The sequence below is a fragment of the Odontesthes bonariensis genome, chromosome 17 (genome assembly GCF_027942865.1).
Source record: "Odontesthes bonariensis isolate fOdoBon6 chromosome 17, fOdoBon6.hap1, whole genome shotgun sequence".
Taxonomy (NCBI): Eukaryota; Metazoa; Chordata; class Actinopteri; order Atheriniformes; family Atherinopsidae; genus Odontesthes; species Odontesthes bonariensis.
In genome coordinates, this window is record NC_134522.1 from 12,426,602 (window position 1) to 12,442,667 (window position 16,066).

Below are 16,066 nucleotides of genomic sequence, written 5' to 3' on the forward strand. Positions count from 1 at the left end.
GGCCTGTTTCATTGAATGGTTTGGCTCAACTTGACACAACCTTTTGTTTATTTGTTATTTATGATGAGAATTACTGGGAGTTACTTTGTGCCTTTGCACGACACAAAGTAACATTTTCACACTGCAAAAAGTGAAATCTAAGTAAAAAGAAATATCTTAGATCAAAGGGATATATGCTTATTTTTTGTCCGATAAGATAGTTCTTCTTAGTAAGCAGTTTTTATGTTAGACTGTTTCACTTGTTTTAAGTGTTTCTGTCCTTAATTATCTAAATAAGATATTACAGCTTGTTACTGAGATTTTATGACCCATTTTGAGTAATACATGCTTGAAGCTAGAATATCAAGTTTCCAAGCTGGTTTCAAGAAATATAAGGCCTAGTGCATACCACTATGTCAAGATAATGGCTCTAGCATTTACTTCATTCAAGAATATTTTTCAATATATTGAGAAAATAGGCCACGTGTATTTAATTAGAATCAAGAAAAATGTACTTGTTATTAGTTAAAATACACTAATTCTAAGGTATTTGTGGGTTAATTGAGATTACATATTTTTACTTGTTGTGAAAAATATTGACAAGCCACATTTTCTTGTTCCATTGGCAGATAATTTAGCTATTTTTAAGCAAAATACACCTAATTTTTGTACTTTTTTTTCTTGTTTTTGAAAGCTGGCTTTTTGCAGTGCAGGACTTGACACATGTCAGTTAGCCTGACCAACCGGACAATTTGTGCAATAAGAACATAGCCATGCAATTCCTTTTTATATACAATAACAGCAGTCTCTGTTGGACTGTTTAAAATGCCAAAACAACACTTAATGTATACTGTTATATAGTGTATACTACAACAGTACCATAATATGCTTGCTAATCTATAGTTACTGTTCTCTTTTATGATTAGTGTATTTGGTATATTGTGCTGCACTGCTGTGAGCCTTAATTTCCCATAAGGAACCTCCCAAGGGATCAATAAAGTTATTTCTATCTATCCATGTAACACAGTTTTATTTGGTATAGAATGTTTTTGATCCAGTAAAGGATATGAACATTTTTTCCACCTCTGTAGTGTTTGACACAGGAAACCAGACAACATGTGTCAGGGTTGTGGGTTGAGGGTGAAGGGAATGTAGGACACGGATGCGGACTTCAAAAGCAAAAACTGGGTTTATTGTACAAAAACAAAGTAACAAACAAAAGGCGCGGCTAAGCTGGATTCAGAAAACCAAACTGTGACAAAATAAAGAACTCAGCATGGAATGGATAAATAAATACTTATCTTTACGACGGGGACGAAGAACATGGGAATAACGGGAATCAACTTAGGCAGGTCAGGTATGAACGGCAATGATTTCACAAAGGAACACAAAGGACTGAGAACTAAGGCTATGTACACACGTAGCCGGGTATTTTTAAAACCGAATATTCCCCCCCTCCGTTTATAAAATAATTTGTATCCACATTACCTCGTTTTCGAAAAAAACTCCTTCCACACATAACCGAACATCTGCGTTTTCACCTGTCTTGACAACCCAAATGCAATTGCTGTTTTGCGCAATCTGCCCTCGTCAGCTAAAGAATAAAGTGTGCACGCAACTTTTTTGAGCACACTGACAGGTGATCGCATGACAGTGGACTGCCCCTCGATATGAGGACGTAATAATTCCGACAGCGACAGGACTGAGGACCGGGACATGCGAAATTGTCACGCCATTCCTCTGGGAGTACGACTTGGGCGTGTAAAATCAAGGCAGTAAACAGCGCCTGCACAATAATAACCACCACAGTTCTCAAGGCATCCATGCTTCTTCAGTTAGCAACGGTCGCACTTTAGACTTTAAAGCAGATTTGTTGTTGTTTTGGCACATATTGTGACGTTCGAAAACGCAAAACTCCGGTTATCTCTGTCTACACGCAGCTGCATAAACGGAGTTTTCAAAAATCTTCACTTTGCCCAGAGTTTTTAAAAATGCGTTTTTATGCGTTTTCATGTGGATGACAGGTCCAAACGTAGAAAAATATATTCGTTTTAGCAGATACCCGGCTACGTGTGGATGGGGCCTAAATAGGGAGTGAGAGTGATTGGGGACAAGGTGCAGCTGGTGGGGAATAAACGGGTGCAGTGAGTAAACTAATTAACAGTGCAGGGAAAACTAAGACATGAACGAAACACAAAAACGTGACCTAAAACATAAAACTAAAAACAAGAGTCCATGGGCGTGACAACATGATGTCATGGCAATTTGTATAAACAGCATAACACTTCTGGCACTTTTTCTGTGTCATTTAAACTCATTTCAAGCTTTTTGCATGTCGCTATATGTCATTAAGATAGCATGCTTCTAAAATGTGGGTACAGTAACATTACAGTAAATGGCAAAATTACAGTGACTAGGGTTAGGGTAAACACACAGAACAGGGTGTCAACCTTTCAAACTACTTAGTATGAATTGAAACAAAAATTCTTATTGATAACACATGAAATGACATTTGCACGTAATGACTATATCTTTAAATGAGACCAGGTTGAACTATAGGAAACTCTAACAAAAAATCTTACAAATCACCCTCTAAAAGACTTCTCTTGTCACGCTCGGTGTCTTTGCAGATAAATCAAGCAAACTAGAACATGCCATTTGTCCAACTTAAGAAGAGCTGGTGTCTAAATTTGCCTTCTGACAGCAACGGATTGGCAGTTCCTCATTTATAGACTTGAGCTGAGCTAAACTAAGCAGTTGCTAGTTCAAGCTCTGTTATATCTCTACATACTAAAAATAAGAGGAGTATCATCTGTTCATCTAGTACTTCACCAGAAAGTGCATGATTTACTGTACCTATTAAATTGTACTTGTAATTGAGTAAGCTAGAGAATAGTTTAGTGTTTATACTTACCCCAGTTTCTCATTCCATAATGCTCAAAATCAGTGTTAGTATGTTCACATAACTCTGAGGAAACCATTCCAGCATCTACCTGCAATTCACAACCGAGCAGAAGAACTGTGCTTGGAGTTTGATAATTAATTCCCCCTCCAATGGCAATAAGTTCAGCGGTTTTCTCGCTCCTGCTTCTCCTCTCCTTTCTGTCTTTCTCTGTGAGCCCTTCCTGCTCTAAGGGGGGGGCAGCCTGGCTGGGGAAGAAAGGGAAAGAAGTGATTTATTCTCAGGCATTTCCAGGGAAGAATCATAAATAATTTCAGTTAGTTAAGCATTCATACGTGGATCTTTGATTGTTTCGTCTCATCCTTGTGGAGATAAGAGCGAACAGATGTGTACTGAGTGATTACAATGCGCAAATGTTTTATTCTATGAAGTTCTCAGGGATAATTCAGCTTGTATTTTCCCCCCTGAATAAGTCTCCTTATCACACACCTGTGTGATAACAGTAAAACCAGGCCAGAAAATGTGAAGATGAGGATTTGTTGTAGGTGTGAAAACTACCAGTGTTCATTTGTTCACTAAAAGGATCAACAAGAGAGAGAAATGCATGAGATAACGGAGGTGGAGTGTAAACAGTGATTTAATAAGAGCCAGAAAAAACAAATCTCACTGAGAACAACTGCCTACTTGATGTTTTTAAAACATTTTCGATCAAAGGCACAAGCAGCAGATGACAACAGTGGGAGGATTTTTTAAACCACAATCATCAAGAGTGCAAACGCCATATATAACAGATTCACAGCTTGTATCTGATTGAACTGAACTGTACTTCACTGACACTATTTCAACTCAGAGTAAATGGATCCATTTTACAGAGCCGTTGGGCAAATAACTTTTGCCTTATTGGAACTCGGTATGAGACGTGCATTCACCTCTCTTCATAAAAATAGGATGACCTGAGGATATAAAAATGGTGGAGATGGTCTTCTTTTTACAACTTTTGATTTTAAGATTAATAGCAAAACTGATAAATGCTCAAAGAGTCAAAAGGTTAGATTCTTGTAGAGACCAGAAACCTTCTTTTATTAGTCATCTTACATTTTCAGAAGGAGCCCTCGGTAGGCAATAGAAGCATTATGCATATTAATGAACTCTACAAGAGCTAGAGAATCATTCACTAAAGAACAGCCTGCCATGCTCTTTCTATTAACCAAGCAAGGAAAACATTCAGGTTATTGTGGATGTTCCTCAGGTTAATGAAAAATGTTCACACTGACTTTGCTTGAACAGCAAATGATCCAAAGGGCAGATATGCACACTGACAGTGGTTTTGCATGTACAGTTATCGCACATTCCTACGTAAAAGGATTAAAAAAAACATTATTATTTTTAAACAAGGTGGGAAAAAAACATGAAAATAAGAAAAATCACCTGACAAAATGAAAGAACTGAGGTGGGGAGTAGTAGAGCTCGAATGTTGTTTCAAGACGAGCTTTGTGCCGATTGGTAATTTGATTAATGGCACTATTGTGAGAATATGAAATAAGCAGAGGCTCCCCTGTGACTGTACTGCACCATGCACAGGGTATAAAAAGACTTCTTATTCACCCACACAACCATCAATAATTGTCAAGAAAGGGTTTGAATATGACTATAGACATCCCTGAACACTGTTACAGGAGAGGAAATCAATATTGAACGTCCAACTCAGAGAGTTTCATTATTGTTTATCAAGATTCATTTATGACTCCATGAGCCTTCTTTTGTTCTTTTCTCTCTGTTGTTATCAATATTGTGTAAATCATTGCTATAACAGGGATAAAGCATCCTGGAAATTGTACTGTGAAACTATTCAGTCCCTCTCACTGTTGCACATGTGAGTGGGCATGACGCTTTGTTTGAAGTACAAGGATACAAACTGGTTTGAAAGCCTCATTATAGAGCTGTTTCAACCTGTGTAGGTTTCTGTATACACACATCTTTCCTTCTTTGTCTCTGTATGAGATTTCCCAAGTGAACAGAAATTAAACCCAGGCTGTTTGCTGCCTGAAGGTGGTTAAACCTTTCTCATTACACTGCAAAAATGACCTGTTTGCTTTTGAAATATGTTTATTCTCCTGGTGTTTCTTCATCTCATCTGGTTAAAACCAGGTAAAGATTTTAGATGCCGATACGTTTCAGTGAGTGTTGACTTTTCAATATTTCAAAATCACAATAAAATGGCAGTCAGTGGATTTTTCTGCCTCAATCATGGGGCTTGTGAAACAGGGTGTACTTTCTATAGAGAGCTGAAGTTTTGGCCTCTTTTCAGTCAGCTCTTGCTCTAAAACTGAAACCAGGACAAAAAAAATTGTTACGTATGGAACTCAGAAGTGGCTATAAAAAGATTTAATCTGTTAATGCCGTGTTTTCTTTTTGAATGAGATACAATTTATGAGCCGTTTATTTAGTTCACATATTCTAGTTCATTTGGGCACACATGATAAGTGTAATGTATGTACACAATCTGCAGAACAGGCTTTGCTACTCTTGGAATGACATGAGCTCCCATGAAAATGTTCTTAGTATATTTTTTGACGGTCTTTAATTTACGTTTTGACAACTAATACACAGTAAAATGACAGTAGAATAAAGACAGATGGGATGCCAGTATTTTACTGTTACAATTATTGTACAATACATGAACTATGATCAATTCTATTACATTTTTGTATTTTTGGTTACATTATATGACAGACAAATAAATATAGGCATTTCTATCATTCTGCAGTATCTATCAATATTCTACCGTTTATTCACAAGTTTGCTTTTATAAGGAACAGGAAAAAGTTGGACACTTTTTGCATCCTGGGATAAGAGGTGGAGGTGGTGGAGAACTGCAGATACCTTAGTGTGTACCTGGACAACAGACTGAACAGAAAGTACGCCATCGAGGCCGTCTACAAGAAGGGACAGAGCAAACTTGTGAATTTGTGGACAGTTCAGTTTTCTGTTGCATAAGTTTCCTAAAAATAAAGTTTGTGCTGCCGTTTCTTCTTGTCAGTCCTGACTTTCTTTGAAAAATAAACTACTAATTAAAATAGGCCGATTTGAGTGATATTGTGAGTTGTCATCAATCCCGAACGCACTACAACTTATCATGCCAGTCAGTGAGAGTGGATGTGTCAGAAACTAATGCTAATTAATGCTGATGAATTACAGCAATCGACAATTACAAGCCAAGTCTCACCAGAGAGTGCTTAATCGGTACATTTTTCCACGTATAAAAAATGCAGTGACATTACATTCCTTGGTTAGAAATTGTAAGACAGCAACATATACCAAGACTGGAGACTGTTGTCTGGAGGGCGACATCCATTTCACATGATGGGAACACATAACTCACTGAGTTTATAAGCCATGTTTTTTTTTTTTTTTACCCAAATTATTTATTTTATAACATGTATACGATTTCATATTTTGTCAGGACATTGGGGGTTTTAGCACATTAGTTAAAGGGATAGTTCGCCTCTTTTGACATGAAGCTGTATGACATCCCATATTAGCAACATCATTTATGAACATTGACTTACCCCCTGCTGCGTCCTGTGAGCCGAGTTCCAGCCTCGTTTTGGCGTTGACGAAGGTAGTCCGGCTAGTTTGCTAGGGTCCCGAAAATTAAGCGTCTTGCTTCTCAAAACAATATGCGTTCAAAAGAGTAATACATTTGCATCACAAAATCGTCCCTCCAGAAAAAGTCAGACCTCATTAAATACAGTAAGATTCTGTTGGACATTTGCTAATGATTTACAGTAATTCAATAAAGTAGTGCTCTATTTCGAAAAGTACTTTTGATCTTGCATTTTCTAAAATGGAAGGAGAAAATCTTTAATCCTGTTACATTTTTGACTGAAAGGTTAAGCTTTCTGTATCCCTGTGTAGGTTTTTCACAGTGTATCATATATGGGAAATACACAAAATGATGCTGCCTATTAACACACTATAACTAGATTAACTAGAAGAATACGATTACATACTTTTTGTTCTTTGTTGTTGTTCAATTCAATTCAATTCATTTTTATTTATATAGCGCCAAATACAACAAATGTCATCTCAAGGCACTTAAATAATAAAGTCCAAAGTGTTGCTTTATCATGACCTTAATGTATGTAAAGAGCTGGGTTCAGGACTTAAGTTGCACCGAATTTAAGCAGCACTCTCTGGCACTGTCTTGGGGATTCTTGCATTTGAACGGTTTCTTCACAGCTGCCTTAGTTATGTGCATGTATATCAATTAATAGAGGGATGAGATTAATGCTGGCGTGTGTTTGTAATCCAACAAGGATTATCATTACAAATACTTCATTTAGCTTGTAAATTGCTTTTATCCAAAGCAACTCACAAGTTAAGAACACATGTAAGGCAATGTGGGGTTCAATATCTTGTCCACAGACTCTTGGGCATGAATGTTTGGGATTCAACCAGCAATGATGGATGATCGCCGTATGTCCCGAGCTACAGGCGCCCCTTTAGAGCTGATAGAAAGAACGCATGTCACCTGAAGTGAATGTGAATGTGATGAATGCAGAAATATCAATAATATTCTTTTTACAATTTCCTACCTGCCTGGATGGTAGTTGATCTGTGCAGTGGTTGTTTTCAAAGTGCTAAGGTAAATGCTACTTTCAAATTTCAATGAAATATCCGCCTTGTTACAGGAAATTTCACACAGGTTTCACACAGCCTTCTGAAACAGAAATTACTAAAGGATTTTACAGCTCGAAGTGCAAGGTTCAGATTGTTCATTGCAGATGGAATTTGTTCTGGATGAGTACAAACCAAAGTGGTTATTCTGTGCGTGTTTGTGTGTGTGCGTGCGCTTGAAAGTCCAATTTAAAGCCTTAATGGTTTACATGCTGAGCAGAGATCAGGTTTGCAGCGGGACGGAAACATGTCTTCTTACGTTTAAATGAGAGTTTCTAAGCCCCGGTCTTGCTGACAGAGACTGGAAAAGCAGCTGGAAAGCCGAATGGATGCCTCTGGCAAAAACATTAAATCCATGTGAAAAACATTTGTGTTGATAGCTTCAGCAAAAATGTTTTATCCACTTGATAATCAACCACATAAAATCCTGCATAGCAAATACTATGGTATATATTTGAGGAAACACATTTAAAGAGCAGTACTTTTAATGTAACGTATATATGTATTTCCTGTGAATTCACAACCAAGAATCAATACACAGAGACTGTTTGTTATTCCAGAGACTAATATTAAATAGCTTTTATCTATCACCTTTGATAACCTTCTGCAGTTTCTATCTTTGCAAAGTTTGGCTGCATAATCAGTAGAGCAGCAGAATCAAAAGATTAATGATGCCAAAAGATGAAGAGTTAAAGCTGAAGCAATTAAGCCTTCTTGTTTCTTTTCTTTTTCTTTTTTCTTTTGCTTGTTATAATACAACACTTCTGGCAAAGGTATCCCTTGTATCTATTGTATTCACATTTGGCCTCTTGTCATTAAAGATATTCTCCTCTCTTTCACTTGACCAGGAGCTATAACACTGACAGTCTTTGTTCTCTACGCTATATCTATCACTGTTCAATGTTTTTCCTTAGAAAACTTTAATTGATTCACTTATCATTCCCCACACGTAACATTTCTTTGCATATCCTCTGGTGTAATTATCAATAAAGAAGGTTAAAGCAAAGGCTTCTTATGTCCCATATATCTATCCTGGAAAATGACTTCCTGTTGACTCTAAGTGAATGGGATATTTTAAGGGATAATGTGTGCATTATTAATCGTGCTGCTCAAATCTTTAGTTCAAACAGCAAGAAAAGAGCCTCATTGTCATGACAAAAAAACTTCCAAGCTCCAGTCCAACACACAGTTCGTACTCTACAGCAGTAGCTGCTGCCAAATATACATTTATCTAGAATCCCATACCGGTGTGTTTTATGTGCAAAATGGGCAAGACAGTAGATGGGTGAAGTATAATTTGCCCATTACACTGTTGTTTAAATGATTTGAATGATCTCCATAAAGATGGAAATGTATATTCTAAGTCAAAGTCAAATTTATTTGTATAGGACATTTCATGTACAAAACAATTCAAAGTGCTTTACATAAAATAAAAGCATTGCAGCAGGGAGTGCAAGAAGCATTAAAAATACATAAAAGAATATAAAGAAAAACAAATAAAAAGTTCTAGAAGAACTTGTCGTCGTATTTAGTAGTAGAACAGAAAAAAAACAAAAAACGGATAAATCAGACAAAATGATTCATCCTTAATTTTGGAAGCAACAGTTGAGAGAGCAATCTCACATCTACTAATGAAGACTTATGAGCCTTATGGTGAGGCTGTTTTATCAGCCATTTCCAGTGTTAGCAACAACATTTTTCAAACCTGCAGCGACCATGGATAAGACTTATCTATGACTTAATGATGTTTGTAGTTGAGCTTGTTCCTCCCTGTATGACGGTTTTTTTGGACACCCTTAATTGTGGAACACCTTTACATAAACTCATACAAATAAACAATGTTTTAATAGCAATCCCCAAATTGCTGACCACCAACAGCAAAAACATTTCTTGTGCAGAAACTTGTTGCTCCTGTGTGTTGGTAGTTACTGCCACCCCTGCACTGCTGTGTGTTTAAGCTCTATCAGGTTTGCAAGAGTCCTCTTTTTGGTTTTTTTCTGGCAGATTAATCTAACCGTTTTCAGTAGGGTTCAGGTCAGATCTTCCTTTTAAGTAATTGTTTGGTGTCTGTGGTTGTGTGCTTGAAGTTGTGAGAAATTTGCTGCTGAAAGACATAAGACCCTCACCTTAAGCCCAGTATTCTCACCCTGGGTAACACATTTTGCCATAAAAATTACCTTTCAATCTTCTGATTTGATGTAGTCGATGTCTTCTGTGCAGTGAAGCAGCCCCACAACATGATCTTCTTCGAACAAACTGATGCACTGCATTCCCAAAAGATTTACTTTGGTTTTGATTTGTCCACAGTTCTGTATTCCAAAATTATTGTGGCTTCCATGGGAATGTGTTTGCAAACGTTATGCTTGCCATTTTGTGTCTTTCTGTCAATGGTGGTGTCTTCCTTTGCCCACCCATGGAGCCCCAAATTGGCTCAGTGAGCAGCTTGCACTAAACAGTGCTCCAGGTTAGGCTGGAAAAACTCAAACTCAGAAGTCAAAGATTCAAATTCAGATCATGTGGCCACTGAAGATTAAGCACAGGTTTTTTAGTTTGAGGAGCACATTTAAATGAATCAAAAGGATGCCAATAACCATGCGAAGTTTAATTTTTTTAAATTATCTTTTTTTTTCTGTTGCACTTAATTGTTTCTTTTATTTATTCATCTATTTTCTGAAGATATTCAAATTCCAGTTGTTACAGTTCTGGGGTCCCAATCATTCTAACCAGAGCTAATTCTAATCATCCGTCTGCTGCCCTTCACTGAAGCTGTGCATGATGTTTACACTTGCAATAATCAAACCCAAAAAGTCCATGTTATTATGCATGCACCATCTCAACAAACAAATAAGCAAATCCTGCAGGTTTCATCAATAATTGGTTGCACAGTATCAGATTTAACAAGAGATCCCGTGAGAGACGCTGCTTGTTAAGTGTTTTGAAAAACGGAAACCTGAACAGCTTCGTGCTAATTGTTAAAGCCGTCACCTGGGTATCCAATCATGACCTCCAGAACAGTTAAGCTAAGTGGATCCCTTGACACTGACATTGTCAGTTAATCAACACTACATGTTTCCATATTCAGTCCTTGTCACTCCCATGTCTTCTGTTACAGTCGGAGTTTGTGAGATTAATTCAGGTCATTTTGCTCAACTACATGTGTTTTTATGTGAAACATGACTGCATTCACGAGTATGTATTTCAATAATGTAAGCACATTGTGCACCGTAAATTCAGTCTCGTGACGCCAAGAGTGCAGCATGTAGAACATCATTAGCTTCATAGACAGCACAGCTTCATCCTCTCACAGCAGGCACTTGTTATGGATTCGTAGTTAGAGGGAGATGAGACTGTACAATTGGTGTGGGATTAAAAGAGACATTTATTTGTTTGTTGCAAAGGACACACATACATAAGCATTGTGTAATTAAGGATTTTTTGTTTGTTTTGTTTTGTTTTCCCGTGAGAAACTTGCACACTTGGCTCAAGGGAAGGCAAGAACTGCTGGGTCGACCGTCTGCAATATGCAGGGTTTTATATTGCTCAAGGACACTTGGATGTGAATTCCAGCTTGTGTTATATGCCAACGTGTGTATTCTGCGTGTGTTTGCGTCCGAAGCGCTTCATTAAAGTGAAGCGGATAAGGGTTTCTGCGATGGGTTGGTTTCACATTCTTAATTTAATTTGTTGCCCCGCGAGCCCAACAGCAATCTGTCACCACTGATGTCTCCCGTGTCCACGTTTTACAGCTGCTCTTGTGTGCGAATGGAAATAATGACTTCAGCATGACTGAGTGAATCGAGCTGCAACACTCTCACTGTAGATCATTTCAATTACACCGGAGGTCAGTGAATATAAACAAGGCATAGACATACCCTGCTGCACCTCATGTTTATGAACACGCAAAAGAGGTTTGCTGAATTGTACTTATGGTTTGACATCAGGGGCTCTGTGTGGGTTGAAAATTGCGTGGTTCTGTAGACTGAAGTGATAAGCGAGCTGTGTTTGGATTTAAATATAATATAGTGCAAACCCCAATCAATGGTATCTATTGAGGTTTCATGCCATGGTACACTTGCAAAATCATGCTGTGAAGATAAGAGTTTGACAGATCCATGTTTTTTAACTAAAACCTGGTACTGACTCACCTGAGAGTCTCCAACGTGGACTCCAACCTCCAAATTAAGTGCCAGGGCTCGGTGGTCACATACGTTTTCTGCTTGCAGATATGTAATATAGTTATATATCTTTCTTTACAGATATTTGAACTATATTTTTGTCAAATTTGTTTAAATGGGGAGCTATTTGATGTTGTTTTAAGTCAGATTTATTTGAAAAAAATGGAGAATTGTAAGAGATCAGAAAACTTTCAAGCACCACTGTAAATTTCAACATTTTATCATCATGATAAATGGCTGAAATACTTGAATGGACTGGCCAACAGAATAAGCACAGAGATTAAGTTTATTGACAAACGCTTGAAAATGTTCAGTGATGTGTGGCACTTTACAATTTGACAAATGCCTGTGCAGTGAGAACAGGTTTTACTCTTACTAAAAACAGATCAGGTCAGTGACTGTACATCAATACCACCAAAAGAGACTCACAGTCGATTACTCTCTGTCTAAGTTACTGATTAATGGATGCCTGCACACTAAGTCAAGTCCATGTTTTACCGATTTGTCTCTTATAAATCAGACCAAACCCAGTCCCTATCTATTTCTCTTGCTCTTTATCTTTCACTATCTTTCTTGAAGCTGCCTTTGGGAGAAAGAATGATTTGACCTCATTTCAGGGTGACATAGGCAGAGATGGATAAAAACTAAAAGTTGAAAGAGGGCAAGTCTCTTCTATAGCACATCTTCCCCATAGCACACTGTAGCAAGCTTTCATCAAGAAGAAAAAAGATATTCAAGCTGTTGACCTTGAGATGTTCTTCTATGCTAAAGTGATTTTAAAGCTTTCCTTGGTTCAAAAATGACTCAACAGTATAAGCTTGGGACAGACTCAGTAGAAATAAGACATTACTCAGACATCACATACAAGCTTAACAAACCAATCAGCTCCTGGCGCCATGCAGGAGAGAATTTTTTATCATGCTCATCATTCACATGCCGCGTTGAACGCATAGAGTAATGAATGATCAGGTGACAGTGGTTTAATCTCTCAGGTATATCACTGCAATAAGACTGACAAATAGAGGTTACTATGGTCACACAATAAGATGAATACAAGTAGGGTTATAAGGTCTGCTCCAAATCCTTTGTGGCAAATGTACCTGGTTGCCACATTTCATCCTAAAATCCACAAAATGTCAGTTAAACTGTAAATTTCATCCTTATGCACAACTCCACAGCAGGCACACTGGGTGGAGGGGATGAGAACATCCATATTAGTTACAGACCATAATAAACCAGTCCTGCTGGAGCCGTTTCAGACTATCATAGTATTCTCAATGCATTTCAGCTGGTGTGATTAGAGAGTGATCTACGACAAGCACCATCGGCCAAATATCTCATCTTTGGAGCTGTCACAGTAATTTCTCCATCTGTTTAGTGGAGGCATTACATCCCTCCTTAACGCAGGTAGACAGGCATCAGATTGGCTTCAATCCTCAGTAGGACAGCTTTTATAGAGGGCATATTTGTGTACAATAAGTAACAGAGAGAAAGGGGACAAACATAGAATATAAGGCTTGTCTTGCCAGCTTTTTGTGATACAAAACATCTTTCATGAATGATGTGTGTTAATCAGAAAGACACCCAATATTTTGAAGTCACTCTAAATGATAAATGCCATTTGACTCAAATACAATACCCACACATGTGTAACTAATCACTTTAAGGCATTGCAAGGTGCTTGGAGCAAGTTCAGACGCAGATGTGTGGTGCAGGTTTTTACTGAAGAGTGTCTTCCATCTTTGGCATAAAGACGGGAGCTTCATGGTGCAGTCATGATTTAGTATGTTAAAAAGAGATCATCAGCACACATGTTCCACTGTGCCATAATGTTATTAAGTAAAAGAGCAAAAAGAGAAAAAGGGGGTGACCTCATCATCAGTTAAGAAAGGTATTAAAGCCAACTTCCTCGGCACACTGTTGGTCTCAATGGATGCAGACAAACATTATTGATAAATACCCAACAGAAATCAGATTGAGTTCTTTGTTTTGTTGGTACTATATAGCTCTAAATATATTAAATCCACTGTTGTATATGTGGTAATTGGTCTAACATACAGGTTCCCAATCTTTTTGTTGTGATGCCTTAATATCGGGTGCTTGAAAACTTCAATCTATTGGTGTAAGCAGTGTCTATCAAAGGGTAATTTTTCCTTTCTGCTCCTAACAGATTTCTTAATCTAAACATCATTACTGAACCAGCACAAGGCACCAAAGGCATTTATGTTCGACGCCTCAGGAGATCTCAAAATCAATCTTAGCGGTCATGAGGTGACTTTGAGCAGCCCGAAAAGACGATTCTACACAACTTTTCTTGCTCTTTTTTTCTTTAGATATGAAAAAAAAAACTCTTTGTCAGAAACATTAAAAAAAGCACCATAAAGGTTGGAAAAAATCTAACCTAATCAATACAAACCTACAGCCACATCTTTCTGCTGATTAAGCTCATGGTCAGTCAGTCAATTCAGTCCAAGGAAACCAAAATAATCAGACTATCATGACCCAAATCCAGTTGGCCAGCAGAAATAACTGGGCTCCAAGTAAAGTTTGAATGACGCTCTGAAATACCATCAGCTGCACGATCACAAGTCGATCACTTCACCAAATGTTATCCTCAGCAGGTCTCAGTGTGGTCAAATGTGCCAATTCTCAGTCCAGACAGATGTATTTCCACAAATCTGGTATCCATTACTGAGTCACTTTGGTGAGACCACAGCCAAGTATGAAGAACTTATTGTCACAAGCCTGCCTCCATAAGCTCGCTAACTTATTTGTGGTTAAGTGAGCTAAAGGTGATGTAGACTAGGCTGCAGCAGACTGAGAGGTTTTGACAGACAGGTCCACGCAGTCCCATCTGGGGCGAAGCAACTTAATCATTAAAAGGAGGACGATTTTTAAAAAGTATTGCTGGTGAGAGCAAATTAACTGGTTGTTAATAACCTCAAAGTCTGTCCTAGTTTAATAAGAGGAGCCAAAGAAAACCAAACAAAAGAGCCCTGAAAGCCATCCACTCACTCCCAGGAGATTCAGCTGCATAAGTAAAAAAGGTTCTGTTCGATTCCGAGCTGCCAAGAATAAATTGTCTCGCAGAAAATCCAATAACCAGGACCTGTGAAGTACAATTGCTTCTAAAATAGACTTTGCAGAACTGTATTTACTGAAAAGCTGTCCTTTAGAACAAAATCACAGCAGTTAATTAAAAATCAAATGCATAGACTTATCACAACAGCATTCAGCTTTGTTTTAACTCTGCCCTTTATGATAATATGAGCCTCAAACTGAATCAGAGAACACGTTGATTTATAACATATTGCAATCCTTCACCGTATGCCTTTGAAGCATTGCAACACGTTTCCATGAGTTAAGGCGGTAGCATGGTTGCCGCGTCTGTCACGGCGGTGGTGGACCGTGACGTCAAAATGACGTTTCAGGCCTGGCGCTTCCCTTGAACAGACGGCGCAGCGCGTTGTCGTGCACCAGTCGATTTTTGTAACTTGGCGGCGCCGAGCACAACGAACCGGATGGACCGATGTGAGACCAGGCTCAGTGAGGAGGTGCGTTTGTACAGCACCTGTACGAAACTGCAGTGAAACAGCACAGGGAGCACGTAAACTCCCCAAACTGGTGCACAGAGATTTGCAGAACTTTGGGGAAAGAGGGAGAGTTCTGTAAGAATGTGTGGAGGAAGCTACGGGACAGATACGTGAAGGCAAAGAAGAGGGCAGAGACTCTGTTGATGCCGGGGGCTTCAAACTTTCACCTCTATTAACTGAATTAAAAAATTAAAATGATCCGAAAACTGCAGCAGTATCATTAATTACAGTATTCTTGCTCTTGACAGCGGCATTGTTTTCTTCTCCACTTTCGTGGTTGTAGAGTAGCGGTAACCTTCACGTAGCAGCGCCACCTCTGTGACGGAGAAAATTGCAACTACTGGCGCGCAACGACTTGCGCCACTATATAGGGTCCTATGGCGGGCACGAACTCGTTACGTCATCAACACCGCTCGCGCGAGCAGACGCGGCAACCATGCTAGAGCCTTTAAACGTTGAAGGTGCTCCCTTTACTCATTACAATCGACAGATTCTGCTGAAAGTTCTCATATTCAGTGCAAGGCTGTTCTCTGCTGGTGGATAAAAAAAATTACAAGTTCAACAACGCATCTCTTCGTTGCACAAAAAAAAAAAAAAAAAAAAAAACCTTCCTCAGTGCTGCATCTACACTCTTTACTATATCCTAAAATGTTTAATAAAAGTTTCTTGTACAAAACATTTTTGAATGGTTAAAAATTGGAGTGTTTAAGATAAAAACAAAAAAATATTTAATCACC